Genomic DNA, 13,126 nt, shown 5'->3' on the forward strand with positions numbered 1-13,126 from the left:
GTAATCTGGCATCTCAGTACTCTGTTAGGGATAAGATTACTACAAGAAAAGAAGCCTTTAATGGCATAAACATCCCAACAGTTTTGCTATAAGTGCTCTCAGGGGAATTTAATCAAACACTTGGTGGCAAAAAATAAAACACCAACTTAGTGATCAATAATCGACATACCCAACATGAAGGGATGACAAATTAAGTCAAATGCCATAAATCCTGCTTAGAGGTTAGCGTTGCTTTGGTTTGCTTAATCTACTCGAATAAGGAGCTTAAACCAGTGGTGGAATCATCTGAAGTTGCTGCTACTTAACCACCGATGTAGCCTGTTCCAGAGTAAATTCAGTAGCTTTATAGACAGTGAGATTGGATGCTAGAAAAGACAACTCTCATATATCTATCACATCCACCAGACGTTTCTGTTCAGAGATAAACACGGAGAAGGTTGAAGAGCCCACAGCCAAAACCTTAAATCAACGATTAAGAGACAAATAAGAGAGAAAACTAAGTGTAAACTTTAATTTCCATAAGGTAAAGTACCAGGGAGAAGGGAACAGGTGGTGGCTGCTCGATGGTTGTGAATGTTGACCTGTCTTCCATGGATGTTGGTGACGACATTGTAGGAGTGGCGACAGTGTAACATTGATGGTGGTCACGGAGGAGTAGGGTAGTGTGTGGTGATGAACGACGACATCAAGGATGGTTCTAGTGAAGGAAGTTGAATCGAACAATGACTATTGGAGGTAATGGTGATGACATCGAAAAAAGATGCAGACCTAAAAGGTGGACACTACCGCGTTTTTTGGTTATAGGGTTTCAAGAGAGAAAGTAAGGCTGTGTAGAGCTTCAAATGAGGCAAAGCTGATAATTTTAGGCTTTTGTATCTAGGGTTAGAAGAAAAACATGGAATTCATTTGTGTTATCCAACTTGTACCTCTTAATCTTAAGAAGACGAAGGTTGGGGGAGGCGACATCAATTATGCTGAAGATTTCCATTAGGGTTTGTTTGTTGGTGGAAGAAAGAGAAACAGTGGTGGTGTGCCCGACGTAACTGATGGATCCGGTGGTCATGAGTAGTGAGTGGTCTTAGGGTTTTTTAGGAGAAGAAGAACGGATATAGGGGAAGGGGGCATGAACTGAAAAGATTTTTTCCCGGATCTTAGCTTTTTTTACGACTCATCGTTTGGACTAAGGAACTGGGTCAAAACCTAATGCATTCGTTAATTGTACTTCCTTTTTCATGTTTTGTACTACTTAAAAAATATTATTATTTTATAGATGATCACTTGTACTAATAGCTTAATGATTTGAACGTCTTAAAAAATATTATTATTTTATTCAATCTATTTATAGAAATAATTAGATTTCTTTTATAAGGTAGTATATATATATATATATATATATATATATATATATATATATATATATATATATATAGTTAATAATAATTGACATTGATAATAATAAGTTAAGTAATAATAATAGCAAAATAATGTCAAAAATAATATAATAACAACAACGATACATTAAATTAAAAATAACAAAAGTAATAAAACACAATTCTTTTTTATTTGATAGATATGAATATGAAAATAGTTTATTTAATAAATTAAGGAACGTGTACTGTCTATAGTTAAACAGAGGGTAATGCTAAGAACTGCATCATACAGCGTACATACGTGTGTATTTATTTGCATGTGTAATCAGTTTTTTTATTTTATTTTTAAGATCACCCTGACATAGTATACTTCTTCAAGCGCTAGCTGTTGATAAATGCGGAGATTCGATTGCGCAAAGTAACAGCATTTTTAGAGGTAGGCTTCTTCAAGAAAAAAACATGGCTCTCCTCGTTGTCCTCCACGACTTCTACATTTCCTTTCCACCCACAATTTTCAATCAGCATTTTATAGTTTCTTGTTCTATCCCTCATAAAATCATTTCCACTGATGCAAAGCAGTATCTTGGAGCAAAGAATACCCGCTATGTTTGGCTCCATAGCTGGGTTGATCAGCGGGTCATCCATCCCGGATCTTCCTGGGTAAGCCAGAGTCATTAATTCATTCAAACTATCGATTAATTCGGGTGACATCCAGTCGGCTTCGGTACCCACCCGTTCTGTTCCCCAGAAATACGGGTGGAGCAAGATAGCACCCCGGAACAGTAAACCGGCAGGGGTATCCAACCCGATACGAACGGCCATGTTGTGGGTTAGGTTACCTCCAGCACTGTCGCCGGCGAGAAAGATGTTTTGAAGATCTGCGTATTCGTTCAACCATGGCTCCGGACCCTTCCCATTAGCATGCTGCGCCACCCACTTGATCGCTTCCCAGCAGTCTTCGTGGGCGATCGGGACAGGAAACTCTGGCGCGAGTCTGTAGTCGACGGAGACGGCGATGACGTTGGAATCTGAGACGACGAGGTTCAGGAAGTCATGGTAAGTCGTGTCGAAAGGAGATTCATCAACGAATCCTCCGCCGTGATAGAAGATTAAAAGCGGGAGTTTATGGTTGGGGGTTGCGGTTTTTGGAAGGAAAAGTCTAGCGGATTTGTTGGTTTCCGGTGAATACACGGCGTCTTTAGAATTCACGCCGGTGGAAGGATCGATGCCGGCGGGAACAATAGTGTGAACTTCAATTCTCTCGTATCGGCCGTCGTCGAAGACACGAAGTATACCAATGAGTTCTTTCATGATTTACTCTATGGACGTTGAACTTGAAAGAAACAAGGTAAGAGTAGGAGAAAGAATTACATGCATATAATTGCCATTTACGTTACATATTTATATATGAAAAAAATACATAAATAGTCCTTGTACTTTATAAAAATTCATAAGTTCGGTCTTTAACTTGAACAATGTTCGTGGTTTCAATTTATTGCATGGTTAGTTATTGACTCGTGCAAAATATACTTTTTACCCTTTTAATTAATTTTAAATTTTATTTTATATGCTATACTTTTAACTAATTTTAATTTTAATTAAAACATAAAATAGACCCCACCCCCAATTAAACATTTCCCTTTTTTAAACCGTCCATAACCTTTCTTTGTCATCTTCAAAGCATCTATAATTGTGAGTTCAATGGGATGGTTGAATGAGGTGACAAGTTTAGTTGTCATTCAATAGATGAAACTCCACCATAGTGAGATGTCATATTGTCACTCAATGAATTTAGAGTTCAATAGTTATTAAACTCTTCAATGGAAAAAAAAAGTTTTTTAATCTTAAATACATACTATAAATTAGCTTTTGTAACTTTCTATTAAACTCTTTAGAGTTTAATGTATTGTAGGAATAAATTAATGGAGTTGTATTAAATGTACAAATATGATGTGGTAATCCATTAAACTCTATAGAGTTCAATACATTATGTATGTTCTCATCCCCATTTATCTCCTTAGAAAATCTACATGACCACAACTTCGATGTACTTCGATTAGAGCTTCTAACAAGCAAGCATCAAATGAATGGAAAAGGATGGTATCTCATCGACCACCTTAAGCCGAGTGAGGTTTCAAACCGCTATAAACACATTTAGTTCCGAGTGAGGTTTCCAACCACAATTACTATTATCTGTTGTAAAACATGTGGCTTCCCCTATGAAATATGATTGTGAGACAGATCAATAACCTGAATAGAAAGCCCAAATGGTTTCAAACTGCCATTAAACTCGATCAAGTTTCTTCAAAAGTTCATAGAGATAGAGTTGAGATTTGGGTAGTCGGTGAAGCTGGGAGCATCGAAAAAACGAGTCAAAACCATCTCCCTCCTTCATCTCTAACCCTTCCCTTACTTCTTGACTTCCGATGCTGAAACTAACAAGCAACACCCAAGTGGACTATTTATTAACTATAAAAAAATTAGATTAACATTGAGCAATTGTTCGATAGAATCTTATTTGTTGCTAAACCAAAAAACCAATAGAACTTTTACAACTATACAACTTGAATTACACATATTTGGTTTTTTATTTTCAAGTGCAAACTTAGGAGAACCATCAACTAACTAACTGAAAGCAAGGTGTCTAATGAAATTCCACAATGATGCATGTTTCATGTGATTGCCGTATATTAGCTACCTAGGTGTAAGATTTATATATTACATGGGTTAATTAAAAAAATTAAATATAAAGATCTAAATATCTAGTAACTTTGGATTTATAAGAAAATAAAAAAAAAATTATTAAAATTGGTTTTTTTATCTCTTAAATATAATTAAATAAACAAAATAAAGTAGTAAGCTTTAATTTGGAAATATTGAAATAAGAATGTAAGTTCATTAATAAAATTGATATTCATTTATAACTACATTTATTATAATTATTACATTAAAGTATTATGCATGTGGAATTTATTAAAATAGAAAAAACTCATAAAATGATATATAGAAAAAAAATTAATTTAAAATAACCACAATGACATTTGATAAATTGAATGAGAGTGTGACATATGACAAAAAAAATTTTTATTTATTTAGAATATATACTTATTTAAAAGCTAATCAATATTTAATTATTATGTTTGGAATTTTGATTAAGATGGTAAATATCAACGAAAAGGGCTGAAGCCTCTAAGCATTATTTCTCTCTCTAATTGTTTAGCCAAGAACAAAGAAAAAAACACAAACACAGTATTCGTGTTCACTTTTGGTGCCCAAGATGGAAGAAATAAATTATATATTGAGTTTATTTAGTGTTATTTTTAAAGTTATTATTATTTAGTTTATAAATTACTTAGTTGACTATTTCGGTCATTAATTAAAATATTAATCATCGTTTCGTAAAGTAATATATATATCTTCATTCTTAATAATAGCCTCTCCTAAACGCCACGTGTCCATCATTTAGACTAGCATTCTGCCACATGGTACTCTCTCCAATAATTCTCTCAATTATTTCCCACCCATTCACTATACTCTTTAATATCTCCAATCAATTTCAATATTTAATTATATGGTCAATCAATTCCAAAAAATTAGGGATTCTTCTTCAACATAATATCCATAAATCACGTTTGAAATCTAATTCAAATTTGAATCCAATTCATGCATCACGTATTGAGAATATATACATATACCGCACTGTATATTGGATTACGATCTCACTTGCAACAAATTAGAGTTCTTAAACCAAAGAAAACCCCCCCACAAATTTTTCATCTTCTTCTTCTTCTTCTGCAATCCACTACTTCGCCACACGAATCGGAAGAAGATTACCCCATTTAACCAAGTCGCTTTATTCTACTACATTACCTAATTCGGGTACTATCTTTCTCCCCTTAAATCGTTGCTGTTATAGGGTCTTGATTCTAACCTTTGTTGACTTCTTTCCTTATAAAAATGCTACGATCCTTTAGTTTTAAAGTTCTATTTCTTTTTTTCTTTCTTTACGCTACATTTTTCATTCTTCATATAATTAAACCCTTGGATGATTGTTAACATTATACTAATTGATGCTTCCTTGCCGGTAGATGTTTCATGTCTTCTAATTTCACATTGAGTAGAGTGGAATGGGAATATGTGAGCTGCTTTCTTCTTTTTCACGTTCTTTCCTTATTTTTTAAGAACTTTGTTTTGATATAGAGGGATATAAAAAACGGACTCCAGTTGCTTTAGAAAACAAAAGTGTAATAACTTACATTTGCTGCTATCTTCATTTGGTTTCATTCAGTTGAATAGAAATGTAGGTAATTATGGTTTGCTCATACAATTTAAAAGGTGTTGTTGATATTGGTTAGTTGGTTACTAATTATAAAAGGTTCTACAAGAATTATGCTTAAATGTGGGAATTCTTTGTTGCTCAAAATCTCTACTAATACTTTATTTTCCTTTTTTTGTTTTGATATTATTTTTTATACTAATTTTGGTGTTAAGTTTTATATAAGCATAATGACTTTAAAGTCCTTGATTTTGTCTTTTTATTGCCGACAACTTTGATTTTTCTACTGATGGTGAACTTTTCAAGATAGTTAACTATAGGTTTCTATATTTTGATTGATTTGTTTATTATGCCATCCTATTTTAATTTTTCTTTCTGTTTACTTTATAATAACAATGTATTTTGAAAGTATGTTGCAATATTTTAATAAAAATTTCATGTGACGTGTAGCAATATCGGGTAAATCATTCAAATGACTGCATAGCAATATAATTCAATTTGATTTGCTTAAAATCATTAAAACGACAAAATATACGCTATTTTGCCACAAATAAAAATATACTTTTATTTGATTTGTAAGCTTTTATTTAAATAGCCTATAAAAGGGCATTTTTGCCGTATTTTCATTTAATTTTGTAAAATTTTATTAAAATTATCATTAAAGTTGTTTTCTCATTTGTAGCGTTTTGGTTTGGTTTCATAAAAAACAATAAAATGATTATATGTGGATTTTTCTTCAATTTATAAAAATGTATTTTCATTTATTTGAATAAAAAAATAAAAATTAACATATAGGGGTTGTTTTGTCATTTACAACAATGTACGTTCATTTGATTTGACAAAAAATAATAGCATGACCAAACAGGGCCAGTTTTTCCATATAAAGTATCGTAGTACTATTTGATTTCTAGAATTTTGTTAAAATGACTATCATTCCACGTGGGGGTTGTGTTTCCCATTTACAACAATGTAGTTCTATGTTTTGTTATTGTTTTTTGCATTGTCGGATAGCAGATTCCTAATTATAGCATTGTACCTTTAAAGTGCGTTGATATTTAGATGTGTGCAATGATGTTATTTCCTTATTTAACTAAGTTCATCTAAATTATATTAATTTGTCAGCTGTGTAACATGAAATGGTAGTTTTAATAGCAATGTACTTTAAAGAAAAGATTTTGTAAATTTTTAATGACCATTATTACCAAGTTAAGTATAAGTCTAATGCAAGTTATATTTGAAAAAAAAATGACACAACAAGTTTATAGTGGTGTGCTTTTAAAAGAAAATTTTGGTCTTTTGATGTCTATTGTTAGTAGGTCAGGTGTGATGCTAGGTTTTTTTTAGGTATTTTTTTTAAATGACAATTTTAATTGCATTGTACTTTTAAAAAAAAATTTACTAAATATTTTTCATGAATTGTTGCCCATTTCCCTGCGACTTTGATGCAAATGTTATATTAAAATTGTTTCGTTAAAACTAAAGATATAATTCTTTCTCATGAAATGGCATTCTACTTTCATGAAATGGAAGTGTGTTTATGTTTTGGATTGTTAAGTGGCATGTAGATTTTTATGTATAATAACATCCTACTTTGGAGTTATTTAAATATAATAACATCCTATTTTAATTACAATTTTGCAGCAATGAAGTGTCATGTAGTTAGGTTTCTACATTAATAAGGTAAGATGCGTTTGTTATGTACATACGACATCAATACTTTTATCAAGACCTCGACCTTTATTTTCATATATGTTCTTAAAACTCTAAATTGTTAATAGTTAAATATATCTTCCACTTTCGCAGGGCTATATGTTGGTGTACATGGGTTTACACTTTTGAAGTTCATATAAGGCTTAAATTTGGTCGGTTAACATGAAATGTACTTTGTTATTTTAGGGTTAGTGATACATTTTGTTACTATCTACGTTATTATTGTGGCTTTCTTCTAACTTTTTATTTTCCTGTTAAATCCTTAAATAACCAATGTACTTTAATTCACATGTTTATTATATAACCTCTTTCCTTTGGTGTTTTATTCTATCACTCTTTAAAACCTTTTGTTTTTTTATTAATGATTGTAGTCTACCTAATTTTTTAGTGAAAGTTACATACTGTTGGTGGAATTTTTTTACCGTTTACCCTTTTTTGGACTTTTAATATTAGTAATTTTTATCATTGTAATATATATTTCTATGCCCATATTGTTAAAAATAATAAAGTATGTTGTTCTTTAATGCACTTCACCCATGCAAACCTTTTAGATTGAGCTTTGGACCGGTTATATGAAGTATGTGGCGGACTATATGCATATAACATCTAATTTCATATACAAATAAATATTTATAAATTTAAGATTAATGATCAAATTTATTTAGTTTCTATATTATTAAAACTTGTCAACCGTGTAGTACACGGGTTATAACCTAGTATATATATATATATATATATATATATATATATATATATATATATATATATATAATCATTTTATATTATTTTTAACTATTATTATTATTATTATTATTAATTAATTAATTTAAAACCCACTTTTATTAAGATTTTCAATTACTTCTGAAAATATTTTTTTTTAAATATATTTTTTATATTTAGATTTTATATTTAAACATTAAACCTTTTTAACTATTTTAAAATTAATGTTTGAACATTTTTATACTTTATTAGAAATTTTAATCTTAGGTTTTGGATCTAACATCATATTTAAATTAATAAATAATTTTTCAAGACACAAACGAGTTGTATTATAAATCAACAATCAAATAGAGGTTACAAATTACTTACAAATGACCAAAATGAAGAAACAAAGTCATTTATCTTCAAAAAAGTAGCTAGAGACAAGAAGAGTAAAACAAGTCCTAACATGACTAAATTTTTGTATGTAAAGAAAATCCATTAAAAAAATCGCTACTTAAGCATTACTTCAAGTATCCATTTCGGTAAAAACCGCCACTTCAAGTACTGATAGCGAAGTGACCGAAAAATGGTGAATGTCTAATTCACAAAACTCAAATCATGGCTTCTTAGAAGTTGTAAACTCAAATCATGGCTTCTTAGAAGTTGTTGACAAGTAGCTAGCATGAGATGATTTTGAGATGTCTAAAATTCTTCCCATGAATTTTCAAATTTTCAAATGGTTGTGTATACGAAACGTTGCGTATCACGAAAAAACAATATATTCGTGAGGAATTAATATCACCATTTTCCCACGTAATTGTTATTAGTTTCCTATTAAAGAACCCCATTATAAACTTGTAGCCTACACATGTTATTCATGATTATTAAACTAACATCTATTAAAAAAATATTCTTATGATAATCGACTGGTATAATTGATTGTGGCTGTTTGTTTTAAACTTACCGGGTCTAGTAAGAGCTGTTTGATAAATCCAGAATTCTACTAACTCGATAAGCATGGCTGACCCAAGGAGCTTACTCGGTCCGTTCCAAATATGTGGCTGACTGGAAAAAAGCATTTTCTGTTGGTGATTTAATCACCAAATATATTTTAGTGTAATGGATTTAACAAGTGTTTTAAAAACAGTGTTTTAGTTATAATATGAAAGGTTTTCTAAGGTTACTGTAATATGAAATCGCTATTGAAAAGAATAATTATTTAGATTGAGTTTAAGGATTTTTGGCTAATGGAACCACACCATTTGTCTTATTGAATGTAATTTTAGTGTTGCACATAGTCTGACAAAAAACCCAAGTGAATATAATAAGTAGAAACCTCCCTTGATGATTCTTCCTAGTATGGTTTTCTCTTATCTTACCATCTCTTAAACAATTTCACTTGTGTTTTTGACTTGTTATTTGTGCAGCTCTTACTAGACATTTATGTGATGGTCATGATTCTTGGTTAAAGATGAAGAAATTTGTGGATTTAGAAGATGGGAATTTGGATAGGAATGAGATTAATTGATATAACTTCATTTTTTAATCGAGAAGTGAATTTTGTTTTGAGTAAACTATGTGATTGAACGAGATTTTTTCAATTGTAATGCTAGCCATGCTACTTTAATTTGTTTTGAGTAAACTACATCTTTTAATCTGGTTTACTACTTTAATTTTATTTTGCTTTTAGTCTCTATTGGATTTAAATGATTATGTTCTCTTTTAACTATGTTCATTTTTTTTTTTTTTGACTAAACTACAACAATGATGCTTTTAGTCTCTATCTACGTCATTTTGTAAATTACATCATTTTAATCATTTTGAATGTTTTTATAAAAAATGTAATGTTATAAATTAATTGATAAATCATAAAAGAATTATTATAAAAAATATTATTTGAGGGTAATATAATCATTTTGCACAGTCAGTTAAATAAAAGAGTAAATTACACGAACGGTCCCTGTGGTTTGGGGTAATTTGCGCGTTTGATCCCTAACTTATTTTTTTAACTCGGAAAATCCTTGCTGTTTGTTTTTGTTTCGCGCTTGGTCCCTATTGTTTGTTTTTGTTACACGATTGGTCTCTGTCTTATCTAAAAAGACTATTATTTAAATAGGAAAAAATTATGAGATAGGTAAGGTAAGGTAAGGGGGGTTGGGGTTGTAGTGTGTTTATTTAAATATTTTAAAAAACCAATGACAAAATAGTTTTTTTAGGTAAGATAGGGACCAAACCTGTAACAAAAACAAACAGTAGGGACCTTCCGAGTTAAAAAAATAAGTTAGGGACCAAACATGCAAATTACCTTAAACCATAGGGACCATTCGTGTAATTTACTCTAAATAAAAAATCAAATAATAAGTTCAGAATTTTTAATCCAATCAACTTTTAAGCAACCATCAAACACTGTGGATAATTCCTAACAAATAACGGATCTATTAAAAGAATATGGACATTCCACTTTAAATATCTAACAGCTATGCTATCTTCTAGAGGTCCATGAAACTTTTCTCACCCATATAAATATAGATAAAAATTGAAATCACGTGTTTACTTGTCTACGAAGAAATAAAATAGAGTTTTATAAGATTTATTTTCTAAAATGATCATAACAAGTGACGTGTATTTCACTGTATCAGCACATCACCTTGTTCTTGTTTTTTGAGTTATCTAATATTGGATATATGTTTGTGATATTTTGTGTTATATGGTAATTATTTTGTACGACATGCATGTCGTTCAAATTTTTTCAATGTAATGTAAATTTCTTTTTTAATTTGTAAAATTAGATTATAAAGTTCAAGTTTGAAAGCGATCAGACAGGAGCCATGACAATTGAAGTCTTGGCAAATGCCCATTGACATTCAAGCTCCGATGATGGTGCCCATTATAAAGACATCGCCTAATGTTGTTTTTTTTTTTTTTTTTTTTTTTTTTAAATGACCATGTTATTCCAGATGTTGGATCACATAGGAATGACAACTTGAACTTTTTAGTAAATCCCGTTGTTGCATCATTATCAAGATTAGCAAATTGGAGTTAGATAGTTCAAAACATTATTGGTTAGAGGCTCAACCATATAGAAACATTTTTAAGTGGAAACATCGCTCAGGTAACTTATAACATTATACATGTCAAAATTAATTAATTCATCATCAAATCCATAGAGAGTGTAAATTATAGACATCAATTTTTGTTTTTCTAGTGTTCAAGAAAAATCTCCCTAAACGATTCAAACTTGAATTCGTGGCATCATCATTTTCAATAACTAACACATAGAAATTGGTTGGAAATACTTATACATTCACTTGAACCAACATGTCGTCTAGTACATATATTGGGTGTATTGTGGAACAATCATCCAACTAGATGATTACACAAGTTCTTTTCAATGGTCCGACATTGGGTGTTTTAAAAATGAAATATGGTAGGATATTGATATAGGAATTGAGGTCTATAATGGATATAAGGACATTAAGATTCCCTAATTTTTAAGGAACTGTAAAAACACCTAAATCCTTGAACTTTGGAGAAATCTTTTTGTAAAGCTGCCAAAGTATTTTCGCCCACGTTTAAGGTCTCATTATATTTTAACTTCTTCAATATGAAAAGTTCCTTAAGGAAATTTCATACAAAGTAACTTGTTTATTAAATTGATGTTTACCTCAACCTTATAAAAGGTGACCATAGCCCCTCTCTCTCTCTCTCTCTCTCTCTCTCTCTCTCTCTCATTAATCTAGAAATGAAAAGGAGATGAGTGATATTTACCTCATTTTCAAACGACTTCATTTGCTTTGGAGCTTCTTTCATTACACCGTCTTTTTTTTTTTCCAACCACGACCTAATCTGACTCTTCTTCTGGCATGCGCGGGCCTTCGTTTTCATTCCTCTTTTTTTAAGTTGATAATAAACATGTTGTGCTTTGGATATTCCCATCGACCTAATGAGTTGACACATTTGTTGTCGAAGTGAGTGTATGTGTATATATTGGGTTTTAAATTTATAAAATCATAATCTATCGCAACTAAACTAATACACATTACAGGCAGTGAACCTGACCATGTAGCAGTACAGTTTTGGTAAGACCAGGTGTCGATTACATGGAGAATGGGAATTGAATTCAGATAAATACAAATGCTAATTAAACTATAAACAAGAATATAAATGAGGAATTTTGATTCAATTCAACTAAACTAACAAAGCTAGAGAATAGATTTGGAGACATAAAAGATAAAGATGTTTTCACTTAGATTTTGATTTCGCCGTCAGATATGGTGGATTCCATTTGAGTGCAATGAATATTAATTAACATTAATTATCTTGATCTGATTAACTAAATTATATAATTATAAAGTCAATTAATACAATGGTCATGCAATTAACTATCTAAACAATTATAATTAAGTTCCTATTATGAGAGATTTGATATAAGAATTAACTTCAGTGGTCATGAAAGTCAATTATTAGCTTAAGTTGTTAACAAATGTTTTCTTACATATTTAAGTTTACGATTCTATCACCTAACCCTAGTTTTTGTCAAACACTAGTCTTAACAGTTTGGTGTTCATAAACGAATTAAGATTCAAGTTAATACAACTATATTGGTATTGGAATAGTGTCTAATGTCATAACTAATTGGTAAGATTATCCATTAATAGCAGGGTCCTTTTGGGGGTGCCCTCAGTGATCCAAATAGTATTTGAATGTTATTAGAGAGAAATACAAATAGTTCATTACTTATTCATGTGATGATTTTTAGTTTGAAACTAGTTTGGAACTAATTAGAATTAATCCACAATTAATTTGTGCTAATTAAAAGGTGTAAGGAATGAATGTTAATTGTTCAATACTTAACTAGCTGGAACATTATAGATCCTTATGGAGGTGGACTAAATTCCTAAGGATGAGCCCTTGAATTTTCTTCCAAGGCTATGGACAGGGAAAGGAATTGAATTCTTGATTATGGATTATTTAATTATTCAAATACGCTTTCCTTTCAAGCAACAAAAAACTATAAATACCCCATCCGCACTCCTAGAATTCGTCCGACTCTACTATTTTAGAGTTT

At 30.7% G+C, this 13,126-nt stretch overlaps 1 long non-coding RNA gene and 1 pseudogene across 1 annotated transcript; one reads left to right on the forward strand and one right to left on the reverse strand.

The window, feature by feature from the left end:
• Positions 1–1,539: 1,539 nt before the first annotated feature.
• Positions 1,540–2,735, reverse strand: LOC145002075 (putative carboxylesterase 5 pseudogene; annotated as a pseudogene).
• Positions 2,736–4,954: 2,219 nt separating this feature from the next.
• LOC145001474 (uncharacterized) lies at positions 4,955–7,666 on the forward strand. Its single transcript, XR_013661614.1, has 3 exons — positions 4,955–5,249; positions 7,288–7,326; positions 7,450–7,666. It is a non-coding gene; the product is annotated as an uncharacterized LOC145001474 (long non-coding RNA).
• The last annotated feature ends 5,460 nt before the right edge of the window (positions 7,667–13,126 follow it).

This window comes from Lactuca saligna, chromosome 6, assembly GCF_052625555.1.
Source record: "Lactuca saligna cultivar CGN05327 chromosome 6, ASM5262555v1, whole genome shotgun sequence".
Taxonomy (NCBI): domain Eukaryota; kingdom Viridiplantae; phylum Streptophyta; class Magnoliopsida; order Asterales; family Asteraceae; genus Lactuca; species Lactuca saligna.